The sequence below is a fragment of the Lithobates pipiens genome, unplaced genomic scaffold (genome assembly GCF_037356315.1).
Source record: "Lithobates pipiens isolate NorthernLeopardFrog02 unplaced genomic scaffold, aLitPip1_a1.2 Scaffold_35, whole genome shotgun sequence".
NCBI lineage: Eukaryota > Metazoa > Chordata > Amphibia > Anura > Ranidae > Lithobates > Lithobates pipiens.
The window spans coordinates 1,108,105-1,124,075 of NW_027507811.1; the positions used below are offsets into that span (position 1 = coordinate 1,108,105).

The 15,971-nt window shown below is 52.2% G+C and overlaps 1 protein-coding gene across 3 annotated transcripts in view; it reads right to left on the reverse strand.

Annotated features, from left to right (window-relative positions):
- LOC143955897 (uncharacterized) overlaps positions 1-15,971 on the reverse strand; it is a 96,182-nt gene that overhangs the window by 9,908 nt on the left and 70,303 nt on the right. For 2 of the 3 annotated variants that reach the window (XM_077466020.1, XM_077466018.1), the window contains exon 1: positions 6,955-7,054. The exons of the other annotated variant lie outside the window; for it this stretch is intronic. The gene's annotated coding sequence lies outside the window, so the exon portion shown is untranslated. Of the gene's footprint in view, positions 1-6,954; positions 7,055-15,971 lie in introns of those variants that run through there. 3 annotated transcript variants of the gene reach the window in all.

A 15,971-nucleotide genomic window follows, 5' to 3' on the forward strand; every position in this document is an offset into this window, starting at 1 on the left:
CGGGTGGGGCTGGTGAACAGTCAGTCGGGTGGGGCTGGTGAACAGTCAGTCGGGTGGGGCTGGTGAAGTGTCAGTTGGGTAAAGCTGGTGAAGAGTCAGTCGGTGGGGCTGGTGAAGTGTCAGTCGGGTGGGGCTGGTGAACAGTCAGTTGGGTGGGGCTGGTGAACAGTCAGTCGGGTGGGGCTGGTGAACAGTCAGTCGGGTGGGGCTGGTGAACAGTCAGTCGGGTGGGGCTGGTGAACAGTCAGTCGGGTGGGGCTGTGAAGAGTCAGTCGGGTAGGGCTGGTGAAGAGTCAGTCGGTGGGGCTGGTGAAGTGTCAGTCGGGTGGGGCTGGTGAAGTGTCAGTCGGGTGGGGCTGGTGAACAGTCAGTCGGGTGGGGCTGGTGAACAGTCAGTCGGGTGGGGCTGGTGAACAGTCAGTCGGGTGAGGCTGGTGAACAGTCAGTCGGGTGGGGCTGGTGAAGAGTCAGTCAGGTGGGGCTGGTGAAGTGTCAGTCAGGTGAGGCTGGTGAAGTGTCAGTCGGGTGAGGCTGGTGAAGAGTCAGTCGGGTAGGGCTGGTGAAGTGTCAGTCAGGTGAGGCTGGTGAAGTGTCAGTCGGGTGAGGCTGGTGAAGAGTCAGTCGGTGGGGCTGGTGAAGTGTCAGTCGGGTGGAGCTGGTGAAGTGTCAGTCAGGTGAGGCTGGTGAAGAGTCAGTCGGGTGAGGCTGGTGAAGAGTCAGTCAGGTGGGGCTGGTGAAGTGTCAGTCGGGTGGAGCTGGTGAAGTGTCAGTCAGGTGAGGCTGGTGAAGTGTCAGTCGGGTGAGGCTGGTGAAGAGTCAGTCGGTGGGGCTGGTGAAGTGTCAGTCGGGTGAGGCTGGTGAAGAGTCAGTCGGGTGGGGCTGGTGAAGTGTCAGTCGGGTGGGGCTGGTGAAGTGTCAGTCGGGTGGGGCTGGTGAACAGTCAGTTGGGTGGGGCTGGTGAACAGTCAGTCGGGTGGGGCTGGTGAAGTGTCAGTTGGGTAAAGCTGGTGAAGAGTCAGTCGGTGGGGCTGGTGAAGTGTCAGTCGGGTGGGGCTGGTGAACAGTCAGTTGGGTGGGGCTGGTGAACAGTCAGTCGGGTGGGGCTGGTGAACAGTCAGTCGGGTGGGGCTGGTGAAGTGTCAGTTGGGTAAAGCTGGTGAAGAGTCAGTCGGTGGGGCTGGTGAAGTGTCAGTCGGGTGGGGCTGGTGAACAGTCAGTTGGGTGGGGCTGGTGAACAGTCAGTCGGGTGGGGCTGGTGAACAGTCAGTCGGGTGGGGCTGGTGAACAGTCAGTCGGGTGGGGCTGGTGAACAGTCAGTCGGGTGGGGCTGGTGAACAGTCAGTCGGGTGGGGCTGGTGAAGAGTCAGTCGGGTGGGGCTGGTGAAGAGTCAGTCGGGTAGGGCTGGTGAAGAGTCAGTCGGTGGGGCTGGTGAAGTGTCAGTCGGGTGGGGCTGGTGAAGTGTCAGTCGGGTGGGGCTGGTGAACAGTCAGTCGGGTGGGGCTGGTGAACAGTCAGTCGGGTGGGGCTGGTGAACAGTCAGTCGGGTGAGGCTGGTGAACAGTCAGTCGGGTGGGGCTGGTGAAGAGTCAGTCAGATGGGGCTGGTGAAGTGTCAGTCAGGTGAGGCTGGTGAAGTGTCAGTCGGGTGAGGCTGGTGAAGAGTCAGTCAGGTGGGGCTGGTGAAGTGTCAGTCGGGTGAGGCTGGTGAAGAGTCAGTCAGGTAGGGATGATGAAGTGTCAGTCGGTGGGGCTGGTGAAGTGTCAGTCGGGTGAGGCTGGTGAAGAGTCAGTCGGGTGGGGCTGGTGAAGTGTCAGTCGGGTGAGGCTGGTGAAGAGTCAGTCAGGTAGGGATGATGAAGTGTCAGTCGGTGGGGCTGGTGAAGTGTCAGTCGGGTGAGGCTGGTGAAGAGTCAGTCGGTGGGGCTGGTGAAGTGTCAGTCGGGTGGAGCTGGTGAAGTGTCAGTCAGGTGAGGCTGGTGAAGAGTCAGTCAGGTGGGGCTGGTGAAGTGTCAGTCGGGTGGAGCTGGTGAAGTGTCAGTCAGGTGAGGCTGGTGAAGTGTCAGTCAGGTGAGGCTGGTGAAGAGTCAGTCGGTGGGGCTGGTGAAGTGTCAGTCGGGTGAGGCTGGTGAAGAGTCAGTCGGTGGGGCTGGTGAAGTGTCAGTCGGGTGGGGCTGGTGAAGTGTCAGTCGGGTGGGGCTGGTGAACAGTCAGTCGGGTGGGGCTGGTGAACAGTCAGTCGGGTGGGGCTGGTGAACAGTCAGTCGGGTGGGGCTGGTGAAGTGTCAGTCGGGTGGGGCTGGTGAACAGTCAGTTGGGTGGGGCTGGTGAACAGTCAGTCGGGTGGGGCTGGTGAAGTGTCAGTTGGGTAAAGCTGGTGAAGAGTCAGTCGGTGGGGCTGGTGAAGTGTCAGTCGGGTGGGGCTGGTGAACAGTCAGTTGGGTGGGGCTGGTGAACAGTCAGTCGGGTGGGGCTGGTGAACAGTCAGTCGGGTGGGGCTGGTGAACAGTCAGTCGGGTGGGGCTGGTGAAGTGTCAGTTGGGTAAAGCTGGTGAAGAGTCAGTCGGTGGGGCTGGTGAAGTGTCAGTCGGGTGGGGCTGGTGAACAGTCAGTTGGGTGGGGCTGGTGAAGTGTCAGTTGGGTAAAGCTGGTGAAGAGTCAGTCGGTGGGGCTGGTGAAGTGTCAATCGGGTGGGGCTGGTGAACAGTCAGTTGGGTGGGGCTGGTGAACAGTCAGTCGGGTGGGGCTGGTGAACAGTCAGTCAGGTGGGGCTGGTGAAGTGTCAGTCGGGTGGAGCTGGTGAAGTGTCAGTCGGGTGAGGCTGGTGAAGTGTCAGTCGGGTGGGGCTGGTGAAGTGTCAGTCGGGTGGGGCTGGTGAAGAGTCAGTCGGGTGAGGCTGGTGAAGAGTCAGTCAGGTGGGGCTGGTGAAGTGTCAGTCGGGTGGAGCTGGTGAAGTGTCAGTCAGGTGAGGCTGGTGAAGTGTCAGTCGGGTGAGGCTGGTGAAGAGTCAGTCGGTGGGGCTGGTGAAGTGTCAGTCGGGTGAGGCTGGTGAAGAGTCAGTCGGTGGGGCTGGTGAAGTGTCAGTCAGGTGAGGCTGGTGAAGAGTCAGTCGGGTGAGGCTGGTGAAGAGTCAGTCAGGTGGGGCTGGTGAAGTGTCAGTCGGGTGGAGCTGGTGAAGTGTCAGTCAGGTGAGGCTGGTGAAGTGTCAGTCGGATGAGGCTGGTGAAGTGTCAGTCGGGTGAGGCTGGTGAAGTGTCAGTCGGGTGAGGCTGGTGAAGAGTCAGTCGGTGGGGCTGGTGAAGTGTCAGTCGGGTGAGGCTGGTGAAGAGTCAGTCGGTGGGGCTGGTGAAGTGTCAGTCGGGTGGGGCTGGTGAAGTGTCAGTCGGGTGGGGCTGGTGAACAGTCAGTCGGGTGGGGCTGGTGAACAGTCAGTCGGGTGGGGCTGGTGAAGTGTCAGTCGGGTGGGGCTGGTGAACAGTCAGTTGGGTGGGGCTGGTGAACAGTCAGTCGGGTGGGGCTGGTGAAGTGTCAGTTGGGTAAAGCTGGTGAAGAGTCAGTCGGTGGGGCTGGTGAAGTGTCAGTCGGGTGGGGCTGGTGAACAGTCAGTTGGGTGGGGCTGGTGAACAGTCAGTCGGGTGGGGCTGGTGAACAGTCAGTCGGGTGGGGCTGGTGAACAGTCAGTCGGGTGGGGCTGGTGAAGTGTCAGTTGGGTAAAGCTGGTGAAGAGTCAGTCGGTGGGGCTGGTGAAGTGTCAGTCGGGTGGGGCTGGTGAACAGTCAGTTGGGTGGGGCTGGTGAACAGTCAGTCGGGTGGGGCTGGTGAAGTGTCAGTCGGGTGGGGCTGGTGAAGTGTCAGTCGGGTGAGGCTGGTGAAGAGTCAGTCGGGTGAGGCTGGTGAAGAGTCAGTCAGGTGGGGCTGGTGAAGTGTCAGTCGGGTGGAGCTGGTGAAGTGTCAGTCAGGTGAGGCTGGTGAAGTGTCAGTCGGGTGAGGCTGGTGAAGAGTCAGTCGGTGGGGCTGGTGAAGTGTCAGTCGGGTGAGGCTGGTGAAGAGTCAGTCGGTGGGGCTGGTGAAGTGTCAGTCGGGTGGAGCTGGTGAAGTGTCAGTCAGGTGAGGCTGGTGAAGAGTCAGTCGGGTGAGGCTGGTGAAGAGTCAGTCAGGTGGGGCTGGTGAAGTGTCAGTCGGGTGGAGCTGGTGAAGTGTCAGTCAGGTGAGGCTGGTGAAGTGTCAGTCGGGTGAGGCTGGTGAAGAGTCAGTCGGTGGGGCTGGTGAAGTGTCAGTCGGGTGAGGCTGGTGAAGAGTCAGTCGGGTGGGGCTGGTGAAGTGTCAGTCGGGTGGGGCTGGTGAAGTGTCAGTCGGGTGGGGCTGGTGAACAGTCAGTCGGGTGGGGCTGGTGAACAGTCAGTCGGGTGGGGCTGGTGAACAGTCAGTCGGGTGGGGCTGGTGAAGTGTCAGTCGGGTGGGGCTGGTGAACAGTCAGTCGGGTGGGGCTGGTGAACAGTCAGTCGGGTGGGGCTGGTGAAGTGTCAGTTGGGTAAAGCTGGTGAAGAGTCAGTCGGTGGGGCTGGTGAAGTGTCAGTCGGGTGGGGCTGGTGAACAGTCAGTTGGGTGGGGCTGGTGAACAGTCAGTCGGGTGGGGCTGGTGAACAGTCAGTCGGGTGGGGCTGGTGAACAGTCAGTCGGGTGGGGCTGGTGAAGTGTCAGTTGGGTAAAGCTGGTGAAGAGTCAGTCGGTGGGGCTGGTGAAGTGTCAGTCGGGTGGGGCTGGTGAACAGTCAGTTGGGTGGGGCTGGTGAACAGTCAGTCGGGTGGGGCTGGTGAACAGTCAGTCGGGTGGGGCTGGTGAACAGTCAGTCGGGTGGGGCTGGTGAAGTGTCAGTTGGGTAAAGCTGGTGAAGAGTCAGTCGGTGGGGCTGGTGAAGTGTCAGTCGGGTGGGGCTGGTGAACAGTCAGTTGGGTGGGGCTGGTGAACAGTCAGTCGGGTGGGGCTGGTGAACAGTCAGTCGGGTGGGGCTGGTGAACAGTCAGTCGGGTGGGGCTGGTGAACAGTCAGTCGGGTGGGGCTGGTGAACAGTCAGTCGGGTGGGGCTGGTGAAGAGTCAGTCGGGTGGGGCTGGTGAAGAGTCAGTCGGGTAGGGCTGGTGAAGAGTCAGTCGGTGGGGCTGGTGAAGTGTCAGTCGGGTGGGGCTGGTGAAGTGTCAGTCGGGTGGGGCTGGTGAACAGTCAGTCGGGTGGGGCTGGTGAACAGTCAGTCGGGTGGGGCTGGTGAACAGTCAGTCGGGTGAGGCTGGTGAACAGTCAGTCGGGTGGGGCTGGTGAAGAGTCAGTCAGATGGGGCTGGTGAAGTGTCAGTCAGGTGAGGCTGGTGAAGTGTCAGTCGGGTGAGGCTGGTGAAGAGTCAGTCGGGTAGGGCTGGTGAAGTGTCATTTGGGTAGGGCTGGTGAAAAGTCAGTCATGTGGGGCTGGTGAAGAGTCAAACTGGGGGGGGGGACTGGTGAAGAGTCAGTCAGGTGGGGCTGGTGAAGGGTCAGTCAGGTAGGGCTGGTGAAGTGTCATTTGGGTAGGGCTGGTGAAAAGTCAGTCATGTGGGGCTGGTGAAGAGTCAAACTGGGGGGGGGGGACTGGTGAAGAGTCAGTTGGGTGGCCTGATGTGGAAAGGCAGCCAGGAGGCTGGTGAAAAGGGCAGCTGCAGCCAGGTGGGTTGGCAGTGTCTGCAGAGGAGAAGTTACATGCTGTTTCACTATATCTGAGCTACACGTAAAGGGGCTGCGAGTTCCTGCCTGTAATGGGCTATTGCTAAATCTGACGGGGAGCCGGTCAGATCCTCTAGACCAGTGATGGGGAACCTTGGCGCCACGGATATTTTGGAACTACATTTCCCATGATCCTCATGCACTCTGCAGAGTAGTTAAGCATCATGGGAAATTAAGTTCCAAAACATCTGGAGTGCCCGAGGTTCATCATCACTGGCCTAGAGAGTGATTCAGCTGGAGAAAGCAAGAGTTTGTGCTGGAGGAAAGAGGAGAAGAGACTGTATATAGATGTATATAGGAAGATGTCCCTGAAGTTGTTGAAGTCAAGTGGGCATCCCATAACCTCCCATCCCTATCCAAGTTATTAACCCTTAATAAATAAAGAAAACAAAGCTACGGACTCAGGGTGCTTGTGAGGATTCGGTGTGCCTGGCTGTGCAGGAAGGGGGATCCATTTCAGCTGCAACTCCTATGGAGGGGGGTAGTGCTACATGTACACAGAATCATTTCTCCCGGGTGCGTCCCACCTCTCCTAAACTGAAAGATGAACTTTGTCTTTGGCAGGACACGTCATATTCCTGTGATCCCCGTGTACTCCGGGGACTTTACTGATCACATTTTAGGATGAATTTCTGAGACTCGGATCGTTATGGAAAAACCCATTTTCCCGGCATTTACTACAAATTCTACTACAATTCTATTCCAATCTCCCCTAACCCCCCCACTAATAAAAGTGGTATAATCCATTAGTAGAGATGTTCTCGGGCGTTTTGAAATCCCGCGTGCCCGATCCTGCCAGGAAGCCGACGCTGTACACAGACTAATCACCTCGACATTTCCGATCTCTACAGCTGCAGACCGGGAAATGTCTCACTTCCTCTGATTGGCCGTGTACGGCGTTGACTTCCCAGTGGGATCGAGCACGTGGGATTTCGAACACGCCCGAGCCCATCTCTATACATTAGTACAGACTGATGAGGTGATTGGTGGGAAAGGTGACACGTCTCCAAAATGAAGAGAATATTCCGGCCCCGTGAGTGCGGGAATGTTCTGCCCCTGAAGGGGGTATTCTAGGTTCCCACACTATATATGTGTGTATCATCATCTGCTGGAGATAAAAGACGTCACAGTGACTATGGAGGAAGAGGACGGACATGACGGGGGGAGGGGGGGTTACTGGGTGTAAATAGAAAATAACATCTTATTACCTTTGCTTCCTTTTCCAGCAAGGTCACCTCTGTTCAACGTACCTCATGGAACTTCCTGTCTTTATCTAATATCACTTCCTGTTTGAAGCTGACATCACTTCCTGTCTGTACCTGACATCACTTCCTGTCTTCCATAGCGACTTCCTGCCTGGGTAGGAGTGAGATCACCACCTTGTGGAGCTCAGAGGAACTGCAGCCCCCGAGAAACGTCTCGTAGTGTGAACAGGTCCTTGTGCTGTGTGTGTATGTACTGTATATCCTTATAGATGGGGTCATCTCCACTCCCACCAAGGGGGAGAGAAATATATTACTGCCTAGTCCAGCCTTTCTCAGCCAGGGTTCCTCCAAAGGTTTCTTGGGGTTCCCTGATAATGGACAATTTCTGTCTCAGTAACAATGATTTCATGATGATGGAGGAATGTCCTTCTCCCACTGACCACTGATATATGGGGTCCTCCTCCCATTTGTCACCAATATAAAACCAATAAATGGACCATTTGGAATGTTCTCCGGGTTTGTACAGAATTTGGCCTGTTTGGGGGGGTCAGCGAGTGTCTGAAGGAAATGGGTATTCCACCAAGTTCAACCTCCAGTTGCAGTATTATTATCGCTGCTAAATGTGGCAGCTTCCCGCTCAGGCTGGTTAATGAGGAGCCAGAGGCTGCAGGCCCCCCCCGAAAACCTGCATCCCCCCTCCCCCGCCTATTCAGCTGTCAACTGGGGATTCCCGGCTAACAGGTGAATACAAACAAAATGTAACAAAAAAAAGCTGCATAGGGACCCCAAAAACTCATACTGGGCCCTTCAGGTCTGGTATAGATTTAATGAGGGAACCCTATGCAAAAAAATAAGAAAAAGGAAATGTAGGGCACCCCCAAAAATCCACACCAGAAGCCGATCTGAGCATGCAGTCTGTCTGGGCAGGGAAGGGTGGGGAGTGGCCATGCCCCCTCCTGTACCATACCAGACCACATACCCTCAATACGGGGAGAGTATCTTGCCAAGTCCACTCACTACTGGCTGGAAAGTAGAATACGGACAATGTATGAGATTTCCAGAACCCAAAACAGCGGGTTTCCAGGACTAAAAAACAACCCCCCTAACCTACTAAAGAAATAACAGGTCAGTTAAGATGCAGACCTATCACCAAGCTGTGTGGCTTTCAGTTAGTAGTATCAGGGAGTGTGCTGAAGGGTCTATTGATGCTGGCTGCTGGGCGATCTGTTGTCAGTGGGAAGGTCTATTTTTACTGTGAGGGATCTATTGTTGCTGGTGAGGTCTATTGTTGCGTGTGGGTTAACAGTTGTTGCTGAGAGTGATCTACTGTTGAGGGAGGGGTCTACTGTTGCCGGCTGCTGAAAGCTCTGTTAATGCTGGCTGCTGGTAGAACTATTGCTACTGGCAGGGGTCTATTGTTGGTCGGGTTTATTGTTCCCGGGGAATAACTATTGCTGCTTGTGGTCTGTTGCTTCTGGGGGGTTTATTGCTTTTGGGGTGGATCTATTGTTGCTGGGGGGCCTATTGTCCCTCCTGGGGATCTATTGCTGCTGAGGATCTATTATTCCCTGGGGTGTATCTATTGTTACTGAGGGGTCTATTGTCCCTGAGGTGTATATATTGCTGCTGGGGATCTATTGTCCCTGAGGTGTATATATTGCTGCTGGGGGTCTATTGTCCCTGAGGTGTATATATTGCTGCTGGGGGTCTATTGTCCCTGGGCTGTATATATTTCTGCAGGGAGTCTATTGTTACTGGGGGTCTATTGTCCCTCCCTGAGAATATTTTGTTTCTGGGGGTCTATTGTTCCTTCCGGGGATCTATTTTTGGTGGGGGGGGGGGTCTCTTTTTGCGGGCTGAATGGAATCTATTTTATTGCTTTTCTTGTAATCATTAACACATTCCATACAAATTACTTTTATAAAATGATACCAGTGTGGCACCCTCTAGTGTGAGTGCAGGAAACTTTACTCTGACTCATGTTTAAAACCTGTGAGTCTTAATTGGGTCGGAGTTTACGGAAGTTCAGGGCTGGATGACTCATACAGGCAGCTCTCTGGTGCCTCCCCCTGGTTCTAGAAAGTTGGAGAACATTCTGGAAGCTGGACGGCGGAGGGCAGGAGGGTTGTTCTGCATACTTAAAGTGGTTCTAAAGGCAGAAGGTGCATTCTATGCATCAAGATAAAAAACATTCTGTGTGCAGCAGACTGTTGAAGAATCAGTTGGGTAGACTGGTGAAGAGAGTCAGTTGGGTAGACTGGTGAAGAGAGTCAGTTGGGAAGACTGGTGAAGAGAGTCAGTTGGGTAGACTGGTGAAGAGAGTCAGTTGGGTAGACTGGTGAAGAGAGTCAGTTGGGTAGACTGGTGAAGAGAGTCAGTTGGGTAGACTGGTGAAGAGAGTCAGTTGGGTAGACTGGTGAAAAGTCAGTTGGGTAGACTGGTGAAGAGAGTCAGTTGGGTAGACTGGTGAAAAGTCAGTTGGGTAGACTGGTGGAGAGTCAGTTGGGTAGACTGGTGGAGAGTCAGTTGGGTAGACTGGTGGAGAGTCAGTTGGGTAGACTGGTGAAGAGAGTCAGTTGGGTAGACTGGTGGAGAGTCAGTTGGGTAGACTGGTGAAGAGAGTCAGTTGGGTAGACTGGTGAAGAGAGTCAGTTGGGTAGACTGGTGGAGAGTCAGTTGGGTAGACTGGTGAAGAGAGTCAGTTGGGTAGACTGGTGGAGAGTCAGTTGGGTAGACTGGTGAAGACAGTCAGTTGGGTAGACTGATGAAGAGAGTCAGTTGGGTAGACTGGTGAAGAGAGTCAGTTGGGTAGACTGGTGAAGAGAGTCAGTTGGGTAGACTGGTGAAAAGTCAGTTGGGTAGACTGGTGAAGAGAGTCAGTTGGGTAGACTGGTGGAGAGTCAGTTGGGTAGACTGGTGAAAAGTCAGTTGGGTAGACTGGTGAAGAAAGTCAGTTGGGTAGACTGGTGAAGAGAGTCAGTTGGGTAGACTGGTGAAGAGAGTCAGTTGGGTAGACTGGTGAAAGGGGTCAGTTGGGTAGACTGGTGAAGAGAGTCAGTTGGGTAGACTGGTGAAGAGAGTCAGTTGGGTAGACTGGTGGATAGGGATGGGAAGAGACACACCCCCCCCCCCGCGATTCAATTCACGGCAGAACACCGCGACTCGGCAAAGAATTAGTGCGAACACACAAACCCTATTAAAGTCTATGGGACACGGACATGAAAAATCAAAAGTGCTAATTTTAAAGGCTTATATAAAAGTTATTGCGCCATAAAAAGTGTTTGGGGACCGGGGTCCTGCCCCAGGGGAGTATTTGGGGACCGGGGTCCTGCCCCAGGGGAGTATTTGGGGACCCGGGTCCTGCCCCAGGGGAGTATTTGGGGACCCGGGTCCTGCCCCAGGGGAGTATTTGGGGACCCGGGTCCTGCCCCAGGGGAGTATTTGGGGACCGGGGTCCTGCCCCAGGGGAGTATTTGGGGACCCGGGTCCTGCCCCAGGGGAGTATTTGGGGACCCGGGTCCTGCCCCAGGGGAGTATTTGGGGACCCGGGTCCTGCCCCAGGGGACATGTATCAATGCAAAAAAAAAAAGTTTTTAAAACAACAGTTTTTTTCAGGAGCAGTGATTTTATTAATGCTTAAAGTGAAACAATAAAAATGAAAGATTCCTTTACATATCGTGACTGGGGGTCCCCTTAGGCCTGATTCACATCTAGGGCATTTTTAGTGCTTTTTGCATTTTTCAGATTTGCACTACAGAACGTCTTCCATAGGAAACCATGTTAAATGGACTGTTGTGCAAACCTGCAAAATGCAAAAAGCACTAAAAATGCCATTAGGTGTGAATCAGGCCTAAGCCTGCTAGTGGCACAGCAATATTGACATTTCTAAAGGAAAAAAATGTCATTTCAGCTTGCTCGCAGCTGTAATGTATTGCCGGATCCCAGCAATATACATAAAAATCATTGAAAAAAACATTCTGAGTTCCCCCCAAGTCCATTACCAGGCCCTTTGGTCTGGGGGTCCCCCCTAAAATCCATACCAGGCCCCTTTAGGTCTGGTATGGATTATAAGGGAAACCCCGTGCAAAATTAAAAAAATGGCGTTGGGCTCCCCCCCAAAATCCATACCAGACCCTTATCTGAGCACGCAACCTGGCAGGCCGCAGGAAAAGGGGGGGGACGAGAGAGCGTCACTGGGTGGCCCTGCCCTCAGCTATATAAGCGCTGTCAGCGCAAAAATGCTGCAGTCGTGGGACGCCTCCCATCGAGGTGAAGCTTTTCCGTTTTGTTTTTTTCTCAGGTCGCGGCGCTGTGATCGAAGATGAATGTACATCGTGGGACATTTTTTTTCCTTTTTTTAATAAAGGCCTTGTCCTAAACTGTCTCCTGTCATGTTTACTTTTTACAATATAGATTAAAAATGAAGGAAAAAAACTGTGTGCAGCCCCCCCCCCCCCCCCCCAGTCCATACCAGGCCCTTGGGGTCTGGTATGGATTTGAAGGGAAACTCCACGTCAAAAAAAATAAAAATTGGCATTGGATCCCCCCATAATTCATACCAGACCCTTATCCGAGCATGCAGCCTGGACGTCAGGATAGCGGATGAGGTGAGCGAGCGCCCACCTGAACCATACCAGGCCACATGCCCTCAACATAGGGGGGGTGCTTTGGGGTCCCTCCAAAGTACAGTGTCCCGATGTTAATGGGGATAAGAGCCTCTTCCCGACAACCCTGGCCATTGGTTGTTGGGGTGTGCGGCCAGGGGGGCTTATCGGAATCTGGAAGCCCTCTTTAATAAGGGAGCCCCCAGATCCCGGCCCCCCTTTGTGAATGGGTATCGGGTACATTGTACCTCTACCCATTCACCAAAAAAAGTGTGAAAAAGTAAAAACCACAATAGACAGTTTTTGACAATTCCTTTATTAAAAAAGAAAAAAAAAAAACAGTGTCCGGCGATGTCCATCCAACTTCAATCACGCCGCCCGACAGACCCAAAAGAAATAAACCCTGAAAAAACTCCGCCTCCATGAGAGCCTACCATCGAAGGCGGAGCTTTTTTATTTTTTCTATTTTTCACGTCCGTCGGACTGATTGAAGATGGATGGACATCGCCGGACATGATTTTTCTTTCTTAACCACTTAAGGGCCGGGGCCTATTTTTCAAATTTGTTGTTTACAAGTTAAAATCTTTTTTTTTTTTGCTAGAAAATTACTTAGAAACCCCCAAGCATTATATATATTTTTTTTCCTAACACCCTGTTCAGAGAACAACGCATACATTCCTGTGGACGGGAGGCTATCTGCAGGGACATGTCGTGGTCCCTCTACATCCTGATCAGACACATAGAAAGACACGAGCGTACATCCCTCCGCAAAGGCAAATCCGTATCAAACCGATAAAGTCTTCGCAGAGCAAATATATCCCCTCCAAATGCACGTCTGCGCGTAACGCAGGGGCCCTCACTGGTGGTCATATCTTCACAGGGCGAACACCTCTCCACCTCCACACAAAGTTTTTTTCTACCAATGGTCCTTTACCAGTTCCGGTTCGCTCTTATGAACGAGCCACAAGTAGAACTAATGCCCCGTACACACGATGGGAAATTCCGCCAGCAAAAGTCCAATGTGAGCTTTTGGTTGGAAATTCCGACCATTGAGTACGCTCTATCGGACTTTTGCTGGCGGAATTTCCACCAGCAAAAGACTGAGAGCAGATTCTCTATTTTTTTCCGATGGAAAAAAAGTTCCTATCGGAAATTCCGATCGCCTGTAGCAATTCCGACGCGCAAAATTCCTACGGCTGCTCGGAAACAATTTGAGGCGTGCTCGGAAGCATTGAACTTAATTTTCCCGGCTCGTCGTAGTGTTGTACATCACCGCGTTCTTGCCGGTCGAAAGTTTCCCGAGAACTTTTGCGCGATTGTGTGCATGCAAGCCAAGCTTAAGCGGAATTCCGATGGAAAAACCATCCAAGGTTTTTCAGATGAAAATTCAGATCGTGTGTACGGGGCATAACACTGGGAGACACTGTAATAATACGTATTGAATACATCTTAACAAAATTTCTACACCACAAGTAGCCATCCATTCTTCAGCCGCCATTTTATTTGTGACTTTATTTTTACAATCAGCTGAGCTCGGCTCTTGAGGTCTCTTCCAATAGATGGGAATGAGTCGTCCAGCAGCATTGAAGAGAAGTGGCACCACGCATTTCTTATAATGGCTGATGGGGAAATATCTGTATGTATATATATATATATATATAAACAAGAAAGTGTGCAAACCGAAGGATGAATTTTCAATAAGGTAAAAAATAGAAAAATGTAACAAATTCTCGAAAAACATGTAAAGTCCACATTAATAATCAAAACTGGTCCATTATTGTTCTTAGTGTAGAGTCATGAGATTCCGAAAATGTAGCCTCTTACCAGAAAGGATGGATCCCGGGTTATGGGGATCAGACACGCTTGGTTCTTAATGAAACCAACTGCGATACTCTTTCGGTTTCAATGAGAGACCCTCCTCCTGCTGTGATGGTAACTTCACCAGAGTATGGGAACAATCTTCAAACGATTCCAGTGGTGCGTGGTGACATCACAGATTGCAGCGTAGGAGGCATCGACTGGGAAAGGAGGTCTCTGCGTCGGGTGGAGCTGCAGTCTGTAGCGACATCAGGCACCAGCCCGCAGGACGAATTCTGAGGCTGTGTTTTGTTTGGAATCTCTTCGTTTATATATATATATATATATATATATATATATATATATATATATATATAAACAAGAAAGTGTGCAATCCTTAGCCCTTGTACACACGGGTCGGACATTCCAACAACAAAATCCGTTGGATTTTGTCTGACGGATTTTGTCCGAAACTTGTGTTGCATACACACGGTCAGACAAAGTTGTCGGAAAATCCGATCGTACGTAACGTGATGACGTTACTTCGTTACAACGGGACTACGTTCAGGCTAGTAGCCAATAGCTTTGGTCTAGGAATTTGATCTGCATGCGTGGCACTTTGTCCAATCAGAATTCTCTACACACAATCGGACAAAGTCCAACCGGATCATGTTGTCGGAAAGTTTTATAGCCCAGCTCTAAAACTTCGTCCGTTGGATATTCCGACGGAAACAGTCCGATGGAGCCCACACACAGTCGGATTATCCGACAACACGGTCCAATGGGACATTTTCCATGTGTACAAGGGCTAAGGATGAATTCTCAATAAGGTAAAAAATAGAAAAATTTAACAAAGTCCACATTAATAATCAAAACTGGTCCATTATTGTTCTTAGTGTAGAGTCATGAGATTCCGAAAATTTAGCCTCTTACCAGAAAGGATGGATCCCGGGTTATGGGGATCAGACACGCTTGGTTCTTAATGAAACCAACTGTAATACTCTTTCGGTTTCAATGAGAGACCCTCCTCCTGCTGTGATGGTAACTTCACCAGAGTATGGGAACAATCTTCAAACAATTCCAGTGGTGCGTGGTGACATCACAGATTGCAGCGTAGGAGGCATCGACTGGGAAAAGAGGCCTCTGCGTCGGGTGGAGCTGCAGTCTGTAACGTCACCACGCACCAGCCCGCAGGACGAATTCTGAGGCTGTGTTTTGTTTGGAATCTCTTTGTTTATATATATATATATATATATATATATATATATATATATATATATATATAAAACAAGAAAGTGAGCAATCCTTAGCCCTTGTACACACGGGTCGGACATTCCAACAACCATCGCATGAAACTGATATCGAGTGAGCAGGAGCCGCTCACCTACAGCTTAGCTTTCTGGTCAGGTCTCTGCACAGAAGAGCAGCGGAAGTCCCGGAAAGCCGGAATGGGCCAAGTGACCGCTAAAGGCGGGGTTGAGTCAGAATTGGGACTCCCCATCGAAGACAAGCGACACTGGGGAAGAGAGCTGGAAATCTGCCTCGGCCTGCAGCCCGCGAACATAGCTGGTACCTGTTAGTGCTGCCTAGCAGGAACTAGAAGCTGGTCCTGGAAGGCCGGCTGCACCAGTCCGCCCTATCAGTTCCACCTGGAAGGAGCCATTGCAGGAGGACAACTTGTCTTCACGTGAGCTAGAGGCGAGCAGCAGTGGTGGGGCAATAGATTGGGGGTCACCCAGACTGCAAGCCGAGTTCGGGCCAATAGATGATGACTGGGAGGAATGGACATCTCACAGTAGTTCTGAGAAGGAATGGGAGTGAGGAGACTCCCAGGAAGATGTGTAAGTACTGTCAGAAGTGTCAGAGATGCCAGAGTCAGCTGAGAGGGCTGAAGGATCCCTGCAGACCCCAGTTTGTGTCCGGCAGCAGTTCCAGAACCAACCATCCATATCTCAGAGGTGCTGAACAAAGGCAGTGGGTAGTGAGGAAAGGCAAGCCATAGAACCTGCCAAGATTCTTAAGGTTTCAGAGAGAGGTGCAGTGGAGGACAGCACTCAAGTTGGAGTTGGACTACCCATATGTCCCCCAGGATGTTATGGACATTATTGAAGATTTCTGGGCCAAATAGGAGGAAGACAGGTCTGGGACTTCATGCATGTCCCCAAAACTCTGAGTGGACCTCATAACGAGGAGATTTGGACCCCGTTCCAGGACATTTGTCAGGAATAGCGGCTGGGAAGAGCCATATACAAAGACCGGGTGGTAGTTGTTAAGGCTGGACGGCCCACCAGAAGGCACTCTGCTGCTGTCAGGGAAGCTGATGGCAGTCTCAGAAGACTCCCAAATCCTAACTTGTATTTGTGAAGGGACTGAAGTGAATTGGTCAGCCTGGAAACTGCAGAGATGGACAGAAAGTAGAGGACTGCTGCCTGTATCTTTATGGACTTATCTTTATGGACGGCTGCTCCTGGGTGAAGAAGTTGTTTTTTTTCTAGCCGATGGGGACACGGTTGCTTTTTTTTTGGGGGGGGGGGGGACCTGTGAAATCTGGGTTAGGGTTGACTCATCATGGCAGCTCTCTGGTGCCTCCCACTGGTCTAGAAAGAATGGAGAATCTTC